Below are 19,899 nucleotides of genomic sequence, written 5' to 3'. Positions count from 1 at the left end.
ACCCCCCCTAAAGGGAAAACCTCAAAAAAAAAAAAAAAAAAAAAGACAAAGGTGAAAACCAAACTGAAACAAAACACAGTACCTGTAGAGGAACAATAATAAGTATTACACTGGACTTCTTTTCAGAAATCATGTAAGAAGAAAATGGAGAAAATATATTGTGTTGAAAGAGAAGAAAAAAATATGACCAAACTACCAACCTAAATTCTATACCTAACAAAATTATCACTAAAAATTGAAGGAGAAAAGAAGAGTTTTCAGACAAACAAAAACTAAGAGAATTCATTGCCAGTAGACCAGCCTTGAAAGAAATATTAAATGTTCGGAAGAGAGAAGAAAAATCATGTAGAAACTTAATCTATACAAAGAAAGTGGGATCACAAAAGGAATTAAACAAAGATAAAATATTTTGTTTTTACCATTCATAATTGAGCTAACACATAATCATTTGTTTGAACTAAAACAGAAGTAATGCATTTGGTGATTACTGCTTATGGATAATGAATAATAGCAATGTTACAAGGGATAGGAGGGATGAATCGAATGTGTTACCCGTACTGCACATGAAGCAGGATAGTGCTGTTTGAAAATGAACTTAGAATACTTCTAAATGATGTTGCAGACTCTAGGGTATTCACTAAGTTGTTTTTTTTTTTAATTATTATTGATAAGCTAAGAGATGTGAGAAAATAGAACAAAATAAAATGATCAATTAAACCAGAGGAGGCCAACAAAAAAGATTAGAAGACAAAGAATGAGGACAAAAAAAAAAAATACCCCCAGAAATGTGGGAGGACTTAAGACTGAGGTTAAAATAAGGGATAACACTAATCAAAGGAAAGTCTGTATAATGAGGTTAATTTCTAACAAGTCAGGTTTTAGAAAAAGAAAAATTATCAGAGATATGAAGAGTGCTACATAATGGCAAAGGGAGCAAATCTCCAAGAAGAAATGATAATATTTAACAACAGAGTGTCAAAATTCTTGATATACAAACTGAACTGCAAAGACAAGTAAACACATTCACTATTGTAGTTACAGGCCAAACATGTCTGTCTGTCTTTCTTTCTTTCTTTCTTTCTTTCTTTCTTTCTTTCTTTCTTTCTTTCTTTCTTTTTCTTTCTTTCCTTCTGTCTCTCTTTCTGTCTCTCTTTCTTTCTTTCTGTCTCTCTGTCTTTCTTTCTTTCTTTCTTTCTTTCTTTCTTTCTTTCTTTCTTTCTTTCTTTTCTTCTGTCTCTCTTTCTGTCTCTCTTTCTTTCTTTCTGTCTCTCTCTCTTTCTTTCTTTCTTTCTTTCTTTCTTTCTTCTTTTTATCTCTTTCTCTCTCTTTCTTTCTTTCTTTCCTTCTGTCTCTCTTTCTGTCTCTCTTTCTTTCTTTCTGTCTCTCTGTCTCTCTTTCTTTCTTTCTTTCTTTCTTTCTTTCTTTCTTTCTTTCTTCTTTTTATCTCTTTCTCTCTCTCTCTTTCTTTCTTTCTTTCCTTCTGTCTCTCTTTCTTTCTTTCTGTCTCTCTGTCTCTCTTTCTTTCTTTCTTTCTTTCTTTCTTTCTTTCTTCTTTTTATCTCTTTCTCTCTCTCTCTTTCTTTCTTTCTTTCTTTTTCTTTCTTTCTTCTTTCTCTCTTTCTTTCATTAATTTATGTTTGGTTTTTGCCTTAGGGCATATACACTCACTGCAGAGAGACACAGAGAGACAGTGATAGGGAAGAAGAAATCACCCTCCAGGGAAGATGGCTACACCTTGAGTCCTTCTCCTCCATTCTCTTTCTGGGATTTTTGGGCATGTACACACATGCACCTGGCATGATTTTCAGTCTTCCAGGTCCAGGATTTAAACAACAGTCAGCCATGTGGGAACTCAGCCCCTTAACTACCAGGCCACCTACTGGCCCCTACTCCTCTTTAGTTAATCTACAGATTCAGCAGCAATAAGTCAATAAGTTACACTCATTATCATCATCAATGGACTGGATCTATCTGAAATTTATAAAATATTTCATCTAATATCTCAGTGCACATACTGCTCAAGCTCATATGGAACATTCACCAGCAAAGACCACATTCTGGACCATTGATCTCATCTTAGATTGAGGGACTAGCAATCATACAGGCTACTCGCTCAGTTCACAATGTAATTAAACTAAAATAACAGAATGATAGCTGGAAATTCCCAAAATATTTGGGAATTACATAACACACTTTCTTCTTCTTCTTCTTCTGCTGCTGCTGCTGCTGCTTCTTCTTCTTCCTCCTCCTCCTCCTCCTTCTCCTCTTCTTCTTCTCCTTCTCCTTCTCCTTCTTCTTTTAATTTGCTATGAGCCATGTGTGCTTTCTGGAGAGAGACAAGGAGAAAGAGGGGGAAAGTGAGAAAGCACCCCTCACAGAGAATAGCCATTCCTCAAATTCAATGACTTAGATAAAATGAAATGATTCCTTAAAAGATGGATCTGTTTTGGGGACCATAATTTATCAATTTAAAGAAACTCAGATTGCCATGACTTTTACATTTTCTTGTTAGCTTTTATAATAACCACCTTCCTTAATATTGAATTGCCACTTGCCAATCTTTTACATTTTACATTAACAACCAAACACTTACAACGTATATTCATTTATTCTTCCCTTAAATTTGTATCATGTATCCATGGCTTACTGAACACTATGATTGATGCACAGAATTGTGTTAGCAGGGGACCCCTGGTAACAAGTAAAGAAAATAATTTTAGTCAGAAAAGCAGAAGGAGGAATTTATTGGCATGAATCCACCCATTTCACAGAATTTCCAAGAAGGGGGTACTGTTGAGTCTCATGAGATGCTAACCAGGAGCTAGAAAGTTATTATGAATGTAAGTATCTTTGTGTTCATTATTTTACTCTCTTTCTCTTTCTGCCATGACAGCTCCATATTTACATCCATTCCTTATTTATTCCTTCAGTAGAGTTGTCTGGAGTCCTTTTGTACCAGTTAGAAATGCCAGAAAGACATAGTAAAACACTCAGTTTTTCATTAGGCACCTAACATCTGTGTTTTAATGACCTTCTAGGTGACTCTGATACATGCTAGAGATTTTGAAACCTTGGGCCAGTGCAGTTATCTAGGGAAGGGGCACCTGGGAGATGTTATTAGCCAAAAATGACCACAACTACTAGATGAGAGACCTACAGGTTAAAGACTTCAATAGTTCCACCACAAGGTGCTAAGTGCCAGCTCCTCTCTTTTTTGTATTAATTTAGAAATTTTTATTCCAGGATACCAAAACTCCAAGGACAGAAAAGACAAGATATTCTGACATATTGTAGGATTAATAATAATCTTTAAAAATTATAGGTTGAATAAGAAGAAAGGGACCTCTGGGGGCAGTGTCTTTTATTAGATCTTAAGAATATGATCTTTTTACAATACAAAAATACAGACTTATACTACTCTGTGAACCTGTCAGAGAAGAGATTCCTTTTTTAAATTTTAAAATATTTTGTCAGAGGGCACATGCACTTACTGGAGAAAGAAAGCATTCCCCATGAGAGATAGTCCTACCATAATCCCTTCTCCCGTTTTATGGGATTTGGGGTATGTATACACATGCACCTCACATGTTTCTTCAGTACTAGGTGCAGGACTTGAACTGTGTAGATGGCCATATGGGATCCAGCTCCCTTAACCACCATACTATGTGCTGGCCCCAGAGAAGTTCTACCACTGCATAGCACAGCCTCACGGGGTGAGTATTTGTTAGGTGGGAAACCAAGGTGGGAGCACATCAGTCAAATGTGCTTTCATACCAATATAGAAAGACACCATTGAGACTCATATGCCTTCTGAGGGACCTTGGATGTAGCATCCATGTCCTTCGGCAAATTTACACTTTCTGACAGGACTCTCCCCATTCATGGATGAGAAAATTCATTTACACACAAAACTTCAGCATGACTCATCAACAATTCTGTTTCTTTGAAGCTGCTAAACCAAATTTCTGAAAATAACTTGTTACAGAAAATAAGAGATATTCTTGAGTAAATTTGCTTAAAGTTTTTGCAAGAGAGACGAAACCATTGCCTAAATCCTTTCTAAGAAACTGATTTGAGTACGTCACTGAATAGTAACTACAATTGAACATTTAAACTATGTTTTATTGGACTCTGCTATATAAACAATAGGATACCACCACTGGGGCCCAGCCAGGTGGGGCAGTCTTTATCAAACTGGACTGTAGTGCTAGAAGCTACATGGCTCATCATACCTTCAGATTTCCACATTGACTTCACAATGTGATGGGGAGAGACGGGACCAGCAGTTAGCGTAATGGCTATGTCGCTGGATTCCCATTTAGTTGACCGCAGTTCGAGTCCCAGATTTGGCGGCTTAAACTCACGCTGGGCACGTGAGTGTGTGTGCCCAAGATCCTGAGAGGAGAATGGAGGAGAAGGGATTGCAGCATGGTCATCCCCACTGGGGGTGATTTCTTGCTTTCTGTCTCTCTGTCTCTCTCTCTGTCTTTCTGGCGAGCGCATGCGCCCTATTAGCAAAAAACCTCTCTGGAGGCAAAAAAAACAAAAACAAAAACAAAAAAAAACACTATGGGCACATGCATGCGTGCACAAGATTCTAACAAGCCAGATGGTTGAAGAAAAGGAATCATAGTGCATTAAGGCCCTGTTGAGGATAGGGTGGGCTCATGTGCCCACACGTGCTCTTTGTCATGAATAATATAAACTTGAAGAAAAAAGGAATCATCATGGGGGCTGGTATGGTGGGAGGAATGACTACATCATTGCATCTATATACATGTGCAGAATCGTTCCGCCCTTTCACTGAGTAATCTGGCTGGTAAACCAAAGGATAATTTCCTTTCCTCTGCTCTTGTTCACAAATCTTCCAATAGGGTTTACTACCAGATTCTGAAGTCTAATAAAATATTATTGTAACTGAGAAAAACAATCATCTGTATCTACTGTAACAATCAGCTTGTATAATGCATTCCATTCTAGAAGTTAGAATATATTAAACATGTCTAATTTAGTTAGTCATATATATTGTGTTAAATATAATAAAAAATTTTGTTTCATAGTCGCCACTAAATAAAACCAATAACCAAATACTCAAAAAAGTAATATACGAGCTTTTCTCATTAAATACATACAGAAGGCATAAGAGATTTTATCGAAGTATATTCTTGTGATATTCCTGATGCGCATATGATTTTCATAAATTCTTTAATGCATAATATTGACTTCAAAATCAGTTGCACGTGTTTAACATTATGCATTGAGGAAATTCCAAGTTTACTTTCAATAGTAAAGGTAAACAAATGCTTAGAAACACATAAAATGCTTATAAACTGCCACTTCGTAACAGTCACCTGTCAATGTGTTAAAATTAACAGGCATAGTTTTACTGGCTGGAGTAATCCAGAAGAAAACCAAGGCCAAATAAAGTCTGGGGAGGTGAACATAAAAGTTTCATACAAATGAAAGGCGATAAAAGAGATGACATTTTCTCTGACTTAAATATGCCTCCCCCAAAAGTTCATGTGTTGCAAACTAAATTGCCACTGTGACATTATTAAGAAGTGGGAGAGGCAGTGAGATCATGAAGAGTCTCTCCTCACTAATGGTTTAATCAATGCATAGGTTAACGGAGTCAGGATTTTTCTTGAGAACAAGGTTAGTTTTCACCGGAGTGAATCTGTTAAAAAGGGAAGTTCAGATTTTACCGCTTTTGTTTGTCATACTTGCTTCACTTTCTGCAGTAACACAGTACAGAGACCCTCATCAGATGCTAGTTCCACGCCCTTGGATTATCCAAAAATGGAAAATTGTTAGAGAGAAGAAGTAGATTAACAGTTTTCTACACTAGGAATTGATATTACCATAACTGCACATGGGGAGGAAAAAATTCTACTGGAGAGATAAAAAATCAGTTCAAAAACTGATTTATGGTGATTACCATTCAGTATATTATATATTTGAAATGGGTGAGTTTTATGATAGTAAAATAGATTTCAATAAAGCTAATAACAACTGAAAAAATATTTTAAGCTAACTTCTCTCTCAGGAATTAGGGAAGGGACCAGCAGTTAGCATAATGGCTATGTTGCTGGACTCCCATGTAGTCGACCGCGGTTCACGTCCTGGACCTGGTGGCTTAGAACTCACACCGGGTGGGTTTGCTGGCGTGCCCGATATCCCAAGAGGAGAATGGAGGAGAAGGGATTGCGGCGTGGCCATCCTCCCTAGGGGGTGATTTCTTGCTTTCTGTTTCTCCGTCTCTCTCTGTCTGTCTGGCGAGTGCACGCGCCCTATAGTGAAAACCTCTCAAAAAAAAAGAAAGAAAGAAATTAGGGAATATTTTTCTGGGTGCATTCTGAGACCAATTATCCTGGGGGAGCACAGAGGCAGGATTTCAATTGACAAAAATGTTCTGTGCCTGGCATGGACGACAGAGAGACATGATAGTGTCTGGGAAGTCTGAATAAAAAGCCCCGTAAGAATGTCTTTTCTTTAAAATAGGAGTTCTAGGTAGGAAGTAAAATTACTGGAAGACAGAGAGGCAAATATTATGTAAGAAGATTGGAAGCCAAATTAAGAAGCAGAACACGGTCACAGTTTTGAAATGATAAAGAGATAGCTGAAGGGCCTTCGATATCTCCATACACACCCTAGAAGGAGTCGTATTGGCTGCCATGCATATTCTCCTCCTAAATTTTGATTGAAGATATATATGTTCAAGGATTAATAACCAAATGAAAAATCAAGCTTTGTTATTATAAATAAGAAACTTTCATCACTGAGGATGTACTTGAGGAAAAGTCTCTTTTATCAACTCTTTCATATTTCATTCTTTTCTACCAGTAGAGGGTTGGATAGCTATTTAATAAATAAATACTGAAAAAAATTATCTGTTGATTACTTGTCCTTGATATATAACGGTAAAAAAAAAGGATCATAAATTTTGTCCTCATTGAGCTTGCATCTTTTTAATTCTTAGGTCTCATTTTTTAAACAATACTATTAATAGCATATTTTCTATTTCTATTTACAAATAATTTAACTTTAAAGTGCAAGCAAATAATTACAGTCATATTTATTTTTTTAAATTCCTATTCATTACCAAATTATAGCTTTTAAGTGTTTTTTTTTACTTTAATGCAAGATAATTTAAGTCACTAGTCATTTTATAAAGATGTTCAAAGAATATATTTTTCAGAAATAATAACAGCTATCACTTAATGAATAATTTCTATATGTTAGGCATTATGTGGGTCACTTTAAATAATTATTCTCAATCAATCCTTATAACAACTTTACCCAAAATAGCCCAGCATTAATTATTCTCCCTAACATGAAAAATATAAGAGTTAGAGAATCTAACTGACCTACAATTACACAGCTACTAAGTGGCATAGCTGGGATCCAGTCCCATCCTTGAAGTTAAAACCTGTGAACTTCATTGCAACAAAACTTGTCTGATACAAAAGGAGAAACACATATCACTCATATGAGGAGCACTCCACAGTCTGGCTTCAAGTCCCAACTACAGCTCTTCTCAGATCTTCAATGGCACAGGCACCCACGATGGAATGATTCACATTTATGATGGAACATTAAGGAGCAGGCAGCTAAAGACTTGAACAATGAAACAAGAAATGATGATAAGTTATGAGAAAAACTAACGAAGATAATTCAGATGCAAAAATTTCACAGAAAACATTATCATCTTAAAACAGACTACGGGATTGAGTTAATTCTCTGAAGATATATAGAAAAATCAGTCCAGTGTTAGAAGAATGGAATGGAATGTTTAACAAAAGTAAATTGCTGAAAAGTTGTCATTACAAAGAAATTCTGAAATGTACAAGACTTTGACTGAAGCAGATGGAGTTAATCATGTCATGTTTGAGATTTTTTTTCACATCCCCTTGAAATAATTAGCCACAAGACTATAAGTACATTTTTCATGTCAAATGGACACTGGCTTCAAAGAAATTGGAGGGTGGAACTGCAAGAGAGTGAGAAAGAAGACTCACTTGATGCACGAAAGACAAAATATCAACATTTCTTGTATAACCACCAAACTCGTGTCAGCAAGCATGAGGTCACTTTTTATCTGGAAACAATAGAACTAAAATAGGTAGTTTGTTAAGTAAGACAGGCAACAAGTTGGAACTTCTCTATAAGTCAAAACTTGCAGAATATTGGGGGGGAGATGGAAGTTTAATTAATTCTAAATTCAAACACTATGAGTATGATGAAACTACTAGAAAACCAATTTTGAACATGATATCCAAAAAAAAGGAACACAATATTAATTCTGATTCTGATCAGGTCAAAGTTGATTAGATAGGTTTTGGTTTGTACTCTGCACTTCTCCTAAATGGTGGCCAGGCTGGATGCATCTGAGGAGCATTTGTGTTACAGACAACATAGTAGGACCCCTCTGATTCAAGGCATCACACTGGGAATAGATAAGTTTGTCAAAACGGTAGCTACATGACTTCTGCTGCTGTTGTTTGAACCCGAATTTTTAGTAAGGGAGTAGTCAGTTTGTTTCGTTAAGATTTAGTTTGGCTGTGGTCAGATTCTAGTTACACTTGCAGAAAGAGAGTATGGTTCTCTGGCCATGCTAGGACTACTTACTGTTGAAAACTGTGGAAGCTATCACCAACCATGAGTAATTATCATCATAATTATTATAATTATCAATAATTTTCTGGTCAAAACATTTTATGTATCTTAACTGCTCTTCTTGTATTAATACCCTTTGAAGTCTTATTATTATATCTTCACTTCACCAATAAGCAAGCAGAGATGTGGAGTTTAAGAGACTTCATGATATGACACATGTAATAAGTAGCAGAGCTGAGATCGAAAACCTTCTTATCCAATCTTCAGAGTCTATGTTCTTTATTTTTTTTTTGAGAGAGAGATTTTTTTTGCTGTAGGGTGTATGTGTTCTCCAAAGAGACAGAGAGGCAAAAAGCAAGAAATCATCCCCCAGGAGGGTTAGCCATGCTGCAATCCCTTCTCCTCCACTCTCCTCTCGGGATTTGGGGCATGCATGTACACGTGCCTGGCATAGTTTTAAGATCTCAGGTCCAGGACCCAAACTGTGGAGTCCAGCAATGTAACCATTATACCATCTTCTGATCTATGCTCTTAAACAGTGATAAGTTCGTCATTGACATTTAGACTGAAATCATTTTGCTATGATATATGTCAACTTTCCCTCCTGGATCCAACCAGAGGTTTCTTGCCTGCTATTGCTAATTTGTGGAGAATCTTGTTTTGCTCCTTCTCTACAGTAATCCTAGTCTACATTTATGAGAATGCCATAACGTACATGGAGTCTCAGTGGAATCAAGTTCCTTTTCTTCAATATTACGGCACCAGATCTGGGGAGGTCTAAATATCAGGTCAGTAGAAATTTATCCAATTACCCATATAGCATCCTGTATGTCTTAAAATAAAAATGCCCAGGAGGGCTATATCTGAACTCTGCTTATATAAACTGAGAATAGTGATTTAAAAATGCTTTTTGAAATACTCACAAAAAATATTCTAAGCAGTTTTGGAATGAGTAATTGATGTTTGTGGTATCCAGGGATAAATTAGTCATTGAGTTAAAAAAGGAAAAACCCCTTGGGTGTTTCTCCAAATCTTATTTTCTCCTTTCCTTTTTTCTCTCCTGTCTATTGTGATGTCCCATTTGAATTTTGGATGCCACCATCCAATCTCCATATAGTGAAGATGTCCTGAGGGACTCTTGTAAGTTCTGGTATTTCCCAGATATATAACTAGTCCTGAGGTGGATTAGCCACGCTATGAGGAGTTATAAACCAGAGAAGTTATCTCAGTTTTGCTCATGCCTAAGGCTTTTGTTTCTTTACATTCTAGTAATGATATTCCAGACACACACGCCTAAGCCTTCATCTAGTTTTATGAGTTTGGACATACTGCGTCCACTTTCCAGGCCAGCCGTGTCATTCCCTTGCTTACCTTAATCCTCAAAGTTAAGCCAACCAGTTCTACCTGTTGAATTTACTCTTAAAACCTAAGGATTTAGAATCCTGCCTATTCCAAACATTGATTGGCCTTAGATAAATGGACATTTTTTTTCTTTTACGTTTTATTTATTTCTTCCTTGAGCAAGAGAGACAAAGAGAGAGAAAAACCAGAGAGACAGTATCCCAACAGGGTCTGACGCCGCAATATACTCCCAGCTTTAGCCCGCACCAGATCATGGCATGCACATGCCCACCATACACAAAGCGTCTCCCGATATGAACCCAGAACCTTCTCAGGTGAGTCAGCTTCACAGAGCATCATGTTTTACAGCTGCCCTACCATCAGGCAACAAACTGTCTCTCTAAATTCTGTATCTTGGCAGAATATCTTGATTCTGACCGTTGGTTCATTCATGACTTGCTTCCTATGATCACTTTTGTTTTAAAGCTTGATCTTGTCATATGGAAATTCTGAGCCCCCTTCCTTCTCCTGCTGTGTCCCCAAACCGAAAGCTTACTCTAGGGCAGCTGTTTATTTTTCCCATAGTTTTCAAGTTCTTATAGTGTTATTGAAGTCACTCACCAACTCTGATTTTAGTCAACCTAGTTTAAAGTACATTAAACTAAATGCTCCGAGGGGTGGGAATACTCACTTTCTTTTTTATTTTTAAGTTTTTGTTCTTTCATGGTTAAATCTCTGGTGTATGGTTCATTAGCATATTACCTACCACATGATGCACACAACAATATGTGTTGCAAAAAAAAAAAAACAAGAAGTAAGTGAGACAGGAAGAAAGAATGGCCATGAAGCTTTCAAAATGAAAACTCACTCAAAAAGATATGAAAGGTAAGGTACTAATACAACTTATGGTTTTTGAATTAAAAAATGTATTTTGGCAGATGGCTTAATATGTTAATGATGACATTTAGATCAATAGTTATTTACAACTTAGAAAATGGTAACCAAGATTTAAATATTGTGTAAGTCCTAGCAAGGTTTATTTTAAAATTAATGCCAGCCTTAGATATTTGGTTTTAAAAGATAAATACAGCATGGTGAACTGGGAAGAATAAGAAGTCTTGCATTCTTGTGTTCCAGCCTCAGTTTAAGATTTTACTAGTTGTGTCAACATTGATAAGTAAATGAAGTTCTCATAATTCACTTTCCTTACAGTAATGGGAGACTAATGTTTCATGTACATTGGGAAGCATTAGACATTTTTGCCTTTGAAAACAAAATATATTAAGCATTGGAAGAAAGAATGATTTTTCAAAGAAAGTGGAGTCACTTGGAAAAATGTTAATATTTTAAGATAATAAAAGGTTATAAAGATTTCATATAAGATTAGTTTTGTATGATTATCTATAATACAAAAGAACAAAGCATAAAAGTGTATTTTTTACAAAAGAGCTACCAGGAATTATCTTTGTTTTGTGAGTTTATCATAGTCACATAATTGAATGTTTATATTTATCAGTATATATTATACTTGCAAATTGAAACACATGGAAAACACATAGATTGATAAATAATTTAATATGTGTCAGATAAATGTCTTTAACACCTTTATTTTCTTTTTTAAAACAGTTTTCTTCTCTGTTAAATTATTTATTTAACTTTATTTGTTCATTTTATTATTTTACTTTGACCAGAGAGAGACACACACAGAGAGAGAGAGAGAGAGGAGAGGGAAAGTGAGAAGGTAAGCCACCAGGTCCAGGACTGGAACCGTGGTCAGCCATGTGGGAGTGTCCGTGCCTTAACCACCAAGCCACCTGCTGGTCCCCAACACCTTTATTTTTATGAGTAATAATTAACAAATAGAAACTTGACCAAAATAATATATTAGTACTTGTATTAAATTTATTTTTAATCAATTAATAGTGCATTAAATGAAATATCCAAAAATCAGTTATTTATTTTTTTTGAGAGATTTTTGTATAGGACAAGTGCACTCACCAGAGAGACAGAAAGACAGAAAGTGAGCTATCACACCGCAATGGGAATAGCCATGAGGCAAACCCTTCTCTTCCATTCTCATCTTGTGATCTTGAGCATGCATGCACATGCACATGCACCTGGCAGGAGTTTTAAGCCACTGGTTGAGGGGCTTGAACCACGGTTGGCTACATGGAAGTCCAGCACTGTCTGCTGGTCCCAGTTATTATTTTTTTCTTTTTGGCTAGGGTGCATGTACATGCACTATTCAGAGAGAGACAGAGAGAGAAAGAGAGGAGAAAGTAGTTCCCATGGAGAATGATCATGCCACAATTCCTTCTCTTCTATCACTCCATCCTTTCAGGATTTTGGATGTGCATACACATGTTACCAGTGTATGTCTCAGACTGCCAGAACTGGGACTTGAATTGCTGAATTGGCCATGTGGAATCTGGCTGCCTGTAGGCCAGGCTACAGAGCCAGCTCTATTTATTTATTTTTTAAATTTATCAGTGTATTTCTTCCAACAAAGAGAGCAAGGCAGAAAAAGAGAGGTAGTCTTTACAGAATACTGTGCTGCGGACCTCCTCCAGGCTCCCGAGCCAGCCAGGATCATGAGCACGCTGGGCACATAATGGCCAACCCAGGAACCACACCCAGATCTTCCATATGGATCCAGTATCGTGGAGTGGAGTTGCATCACTGCAGCTGGCCACTGTATGTACTTTTAATTCTGAATTTTATGTTAATCAATACAAATAATAATTGTTACATACATATGCATTTCTCCTCTTGTAAAAGAAAAGACATTACCTCTCTAAGTATGGAAGGTACGATTTAACAAAGTTTGAGAAAAGTTTGGTTGCCTTGAATAGCTAATTATTGATTAAAATAATGATGCATGAAGAGAAGCATGGATGCAATACAGCTAACATTTCATAATTCAAGGTCTTCTAAAAACACTGTGTAATTTGGTCTTCTAGTTGCGCTGGTCTATTTCACTTGTCCTCATGGCAAGCAAGGTAATGAAATAGGAAATTATTTGAGCCAAGTATTTCATTGGAAATAATACAGTTCAATTGTAGTAGCTGAATCTCTCCAAGACAAGTCAAAATACACCTTAACTTACAAATACCCAGAGTTCTGACCTTTTGATTTTTTCATAAATTTTTCTTTACTGACATGACTTATTCTTCCCACCCTTTTCCAGTTAGTAATCTGGATTCTTTCCTGAAGAGGATTTTTCCATGCACACCACATAAAGCTATCCATCAACTTCTTCCCATGCTTAGATTTTTATTCATCTTACCAACACCAATTTTTGTTGGAAACAAATCAGAAAGTTAGGGAAACTACTAATGGAAAAGATATGATATGTCAACCAGTATAACTTCCTACAAAAATGGTTGCTTCTTGTAATTTATAATACTTAGTTTATTTTATTATACCTGACATCATCACAATAGCACCATTATTCTTTTAATCATAGAGTGAGAATATTTTCCTTGTTTAATATTTAATAGCATATTCAATTTAAAAAAAATGTTTTCTCTCCTCCAAGAGTTGGAGGAAAAAATGAACAGAAATATTTTGGCTGCATAATTCTCCTCCTATCCCTGCTCATGCCAAGTCTTTTCTTTTGAGCGCTAAACCATTAACTCTTAGTGCAAACAGAGACATTACTAAGCTCAAAGGGATTTTCCCTCAATGGAGAATATAAAACAACAAAGTTATCTTGTTGTTTGCTGGAAAAGGGAGAACAGAAACTTTTCCAAAATGTATTCTTCTTTAGTTAAAAACAGGCAGGACCACAATCTTCCTCAATATCATCTCCCTCTCTTCAAATGTCCTTTTCTATTACACTCAATTCTCTCACCAAAGCATTCGCAAGTGTAGAAGTAGTTTGTAATATGTTGCAGGCATTGTTCTAAGTACAGAGTTACAAAATTGAAATGGTATAATCATAATCTTTGAGGTGGTGGGAACAAAAAAAAAAAGCAAACAGTTATGGTAGCTATGTAAAAAGTGATTTGAAAGGGGAATTTACATGGCAGAGTGGAGACATGAAAAGAAAACTCTGAGATTATAGCATCTTTAGAAAATGAGTGTTGGAGTTTTGGATATGAGATGTGACTTGAAAATGATTAGAAGGAACTTGTCAGTCAAGCTGACCAAGCTAAGAAAAGAGTATGCAAGATCTAGAAGCTCTAAGTGGCATCCTTGGCAAGTGGTTTTGAGTCTCAGAGTTGATGTCGTAAGATCATTAATTTTTATTCAGAAAGCTCTGATCTGAGAATATGAATACTTTAAATAATAAGGTGTATTTCAGCAAAGTTTACATTTCTAAAGATTTACTCATTTCATCAATGTAGATGTTTCACAGAGATAGCATTTAAAATGTTTGTCTAAATAATGGGCATCCATTGCCTATAAAAAAACAAACAAAAACACATTTCTGAAATGTAACGGGAAGGACCTCTGAGAAATCTTTTCTTCCTTAAAGGCAATTAACACAAAATAGTCAGAATCAACTTTCATGGAGCTTTTGAAATTGATCAAAGTCTTACAACAACACTAGGATAATTTATTTCGGAAAAATCTCAATATGAAAAAAAGACCTCTGTGGCATTTTAGCTAGCTTCCATTTCTTTTTGCCAACTCCAAATAGTCTTGAAAGGAAATAGCCTTTCAGCTATTAGAACTACGAAAATCATCAGCTTACTAGGTAATATCGATCGAAAATTTTGTTATAGAAACTTAAATAGCACTGTCTCTCTCTCTCTCTCTCTCCCCCCCCCACCTTTTTCTCTCTTTAAGATTTTGCCATAGGGTGCATGAGCTCACCAAAGAAAGACAAAAAGAGACAGTGAAAGGGAAAGTGAAAAGTCACCCCCCTCCCTAGGTAGGACAGACACACTACAATCCCTTCTCCTCCATTCTCCTCCTGGGATTTAGGGCAGGCATGCACCTGTGCCCAGTGTGATTTTTCAAGCTGCGGGTCCAGGATTTGAACATTGGTTGGTCATGTGGGAGTTCAGTGCCCCAACCACCATGCCACCTGTTGCCTCCCCCACTAGCACTCTCTCTCTTAATTAGTGTATCAACTTCCTAGAAAAACTCCAGCCTCAGAGCATGTGTTTATTTGACTTGACTAAAAATATGCCTTTTGCGAATAATCCTGTCTCCAAGTTGTTTGTTGGAGACAATTGATGGCATATATTTTACACTGTATGTGTCTGGGATGGTGATACTAAAGAGGCTAACAAAGGTGAGCAGAAACTTAGAAGAAATGAGATATTGGGAACCAGCAGTTAGTGTAGTGGCTATGTCGCTGGACTCCTATGTAGTCGACCGCGGTTTGCGTCCCAGACCCGGTGGCTTAGAACTCATGCCGGGCGTGTGTGTGTGTGTGTGTGTGTGCCCAAGATCCCGAGAGGAGAATGGAGGAGAAGGGATTGCGGCGTGACCATCCACCCTGGAGGGTGATTTCTCACTTTCTGTCTCTCTGTCTCTCTCTGTCTGTCTGGCGAGCGCACGCGCCCTATAGTGAAAAAACCTCTCAAAGAAATGAGATATTTTTAGATGGCTTTAAAAATTTCTAATCTCAAGCTGGTTTAGTACCACAGCAGTTAAGTGTAATGCAGAGGGAGCCAGATCCTGTATGGCTGGTCAAAGTTCAAGTGTCAGCCTCAGTGGCTTGAAAAACATTCTGGATGAGTGCCCAGGGTCCTGATGGGATGAAGAATTAGAGGAAGGAGAGTTGCAGCATGAGCAGACCCTGCTTAGGAAAGTCTTTCTGTTTGTTTGTTTGTTTGTTTTTTAAATTTATTTTTTCATATGTGCACATGCTCTTTAGCAAAAATAATAAAAAAAGAAAGAAAATTTTAAAAAGAAAGAAAATGTTTAGGAAGTAATGACTAAGGCAGAGTTATAAATTTTCTTTCAAGGCATTGGGGCATGCTCTCCATATACAGAGCTTCTTGGCAAAGGCTGAGAGAGTCATTTGTTTGACGCATAAAGAACTCTCTGTCTAGTCAGAAACTGGTCACTATGGTCAGCAGAGACTTCAGTGGCTGCATATGATAAAGATTACAGACTTCCTGAGAAGAGAATGGAGGAGAGGTGATTACAGTGTAGCTATCTTCCCTAGGGGGGTGGAGGGGGGATGATTTCTCACTTTCTATCTCTCTGTCTCTCCCTGTCTTTCTGGTGAGTGCACACACCCTATAGCAAAAACCTCTCCAAAAAAAATAAATAAATAAAAAGAAAAAAGACTTTACAGAATTAGTCCAAGAAAATCAATAAATAACTAATACCAACAACAGACCCAGGAGGTAGGGGCTGCTTTCAAGAGATGCTGTATTTTATTATATGCAATATCCAGTTTTTGACAAAAAAAAATCATGAGACATATAAGGAAGCAGGAAATTATGGTCTACACATAGGAAAAGGCAGTCAAAAGAAAATGTCTCTGAGGAAATCACAAAATTGGGTTTACAAGACAAAGACTTTAAATAAACTATTATAAATGTGTTCAAATACCAAAAACTGCTGTGTTTAAAGCAGAAACCCCCAACCTCTGGGTCATAGACCAGTGCCTGTCTGTGACCTGCTGGGCCCCTCCCCAAGCATGGAGTAGGTGGTGGCCAGTGAGTGAGGCTGTCTGTGTTTGCAGCTATTCCCCGTTGCTCACATTGCTGCCAGATCAGGTGCAGTACTGGATTTTAGTGGGAGTGTAAAACTTATTATTGTGTGATTGTTCCATTGTATATTGCAATGTGGTGGTGGTGGTGGAAATTGAGGTGCTCAGTGAGTATAATGGGCTTATGTCATCCTGGGACCAAGCTCACCTCAAATCATGGAAGGATTGTCTTCCAAAAGGTTGGTCCCTGGTTCTGGAAAGATTGAGGTCTGCTGGTTTAAAGGGCTAATGAAAGACATTAAGAATGATGTCTCATTACAAAGGACATAACAGTAAGAAGGCAGAATATAAATATATATATGTGTGTGTGTGTGTGTGTATACATATAGACTAAAGAGAAATTCTTCAGTTAAAAAGTGCAATAAATATAACGACAAAAATAATAGATGCTCAAAAACAGACTTGAACTGGAAAAACAAAGAATCAGAATATATTTAGAAATAAATTTTTATCTTTCAAAGTTTCCATTAAAAATATATGAAATCAATAATCTAACCTTTCTACTACAGAAATTATAGGAGAAGATCAAATTAAAACTAATTCTTACCAGACAAAGGAAGTAATAAAAATTAGCATATAAATAAATGGCATAGAGACTAAAAAAGCCACTGCAAATCAACGTTCTGAATTTGCAGTTTTTTTGAAAATCCAACAATATTAACAAACCTTCGACTGGGTGAGCCAGGAAAAAGAAAAAGAGAGAAACCTCAAATTATTAAAATAATGAATGAAAAAGTAATTACTACTATCCTCACGATATTCCATATCGCTTATATATGTAGACACAAAATTTTTAAATAAAATACTAGCGCACCAAATTCAGCAATACTTAAAATGAGTATACACTATGATAAAGTGGGAATTACATTGTTGAATGCAAAATACATCTTATCCCAACAACCTCAAACATCTTAACTCCTTCCAGCATCAAATCCAAGTCCAAATTCCCATGTAAACATTGTCTAACTCAGGTATAAGTAAGACTCAAAGTATGGTTCTTCCTGAGGCAAACTTTCTCTACATTGTGAGCCTGTGAAATAAGACAAGTTATATGCTTCCAACATACCATAGCATGACAAGCATGGGGAATGCCTTTTGTTCTTAAAGGAGAAATTAAAAATATGAAAGAAGCTATGGGTCTCAAGCAAATCTAAAACCTAGCTATGCAAATTACTTTAGATTTTAAGGCTTACAAATAATCTTCTTGAAAATAATTCTCTTTGGCTCAATGATCTGCCCTTTGGGCCCACCTTCCAGCCTATAGGTGTGGCAACCTTACCTCTAGGGCCACAGAGCTGGCAACTCCATCCTCTAGAACCTATTCAAGGGTTCCATCCTCTCACCCATAACCTGTGCATTTGCCTTGGAGGCCATGGGTGGCAGCCTTCCCACTGGAACCAAGAGGTGGTTCAATACTCTAAAACCAAGGAGGAGACAGCCTGGCCCATCAGGCTTGTGCAATCTGAGGCTTAGGGTGGCAGCGAATTAATTAAAATTCACTAAATAACCTATCTAGGAGTGGAAACTGGATTATATGGTGACTCTATGCTTACTTCACTTTCAAGGAATCATCACCTTGTCTTCCAAAATGGCGGGGTTATTTTATATATTCCCACCAATGAATGGGTATCAAGCTGTACACATCTTCAGCAATATTTGTTACTATCTGAGGCTTGTCACTAAGTGTATTTATTGCCACCAGTTTTTTTTCTTTTTTTTTGAGAGGTTTTGTTTGTTTGTTTGTTTGTTTGCTATAGGGTGCATGCACTCGCCAGAAATACAGAGAGAGACAGAGAGACAGAAAGCAGGAAATCATCCCCCGGGGGGATGGTCATGCCACAATCTTTTCTCCTCCATTCTCCTCTTGGGATGTTGGGCATGCACACACACGCGCCCGGCCTGAGTTTAAGTCACCGGGTCTGGGACTCGAACCGCAGTCGACTACATGGGAATCCAGCGACATAGCCATTACGCCAAACTGCTGTTCCCATTGCCACCAGTTTTGACCACAATCTCTCATTTTCTGTTCTCTGTCATTCCTTCTCATCAGACTAGTGCCAGAAAACTAAAACATAAAATGGACTTTGTGAGGCTAGTTGGGATTTTTATTTATCTCTTTTTTAAACACTTTGTATTTAGTACTCTGGCATTTGCCATCACTTAGTTCATTTGGATTGGCAAGGCAAGCTCTCTGAAGCTGGTTAATTTTGCTTAGACACTCTACTGTTTCTTTCCAGAGAGATTCTGGCTACCTGGAGTGCAGCTGCACTGAGCCTCAGGCAAAGACTGCTAGTTGTCAGATCATTTCCCCATGAGGAAAAAAGTGATTTTCAAAATAATTGATCTAACTAATTAATAAAATAGCATAATTATATAACTGCTCAGTAAGTAGTGGGGTCTGCATAGCAAATTAACTCATGGTTTTAAAACAAATTTATGCCCTTACCATAACCTTTTCATGGACATCAATGTGGGACACATCTAAACACCAAGGGAAAAATAAATGAGGTAGAATAAATATTTTCTATTCAGTTAACTGTGAACTTTCTTAATAGCCCAAGTAGACCTGGTTCTTCTGGCTTCCAGCTGTGTAGTTCCTGTCTCTCTCTCTCCTTTTTTTTTTTTTTTTTTAAAGTGACTCTATTTTAGTTCACAGTGGTCACATAAACTTGGGATATTCTCTGTAAGTTCAAGATTATCAGTATCAGACTGAAATTAAGTCATAAAGGATTACTGACTGATTCATTAGAGCTGATGTTGTAATGTTTCTTCAACTCATAAAATGCATTTACTGTGAAGCCAGCACTTCAGAGATTTAGAGCTTCAGTTTCTCTGATACGTAGATTATTCCATGGTAACAGAGAAGATCTTGTCATTGTGTAATTTACTAGACTGAAGTCAGGCCAGGCCAAGCACATGTTTGAGAAAGTCAATGCACAAAACAAATCCCAGTCCAAAAGTACCGGCATTAGATATGCTTCAAATTACAATCTTTATCTTAAAGGCAGGTGTTTCAAAACTGGAGTGCTCCCAAATACATATATATTTTTTCCTTTCTGGTTATTGTTTTTCTGCAAGAAGTTGAAGAGGATGTTAAGGATAAGGCAGGTGTTAAGATAAGATTCCTCACCAGGAATGACTCACTGGCAGCCAATCAGGAATTTTGTGTATGTGAACGTGACCAGGGTAGTGGTGTGGCTACAACTATGAAAACTCTTTCAATTCAAGAGAAACCAAGAGTTTTAAACAAGGATTTAAAATAA

This window comes from Tupaia chinensis, unplaced genomic scaffold (assembly GCF_000334495.1).
Source record: "Tupaia chinensis unplaced genomic scaffold, TupChi_1.0 Scaffold145916_1, whole genome shotgun sequence".
Classification (NCBI taxonomy): Eukaryota; Metazoa; Chordata; class Mammalia; order Scandentia; family Tupaiidae; genus Tupaia; species Tupaia belangeri.
This window is presented reverse-complemented; position numbering follows the sequence as displayed.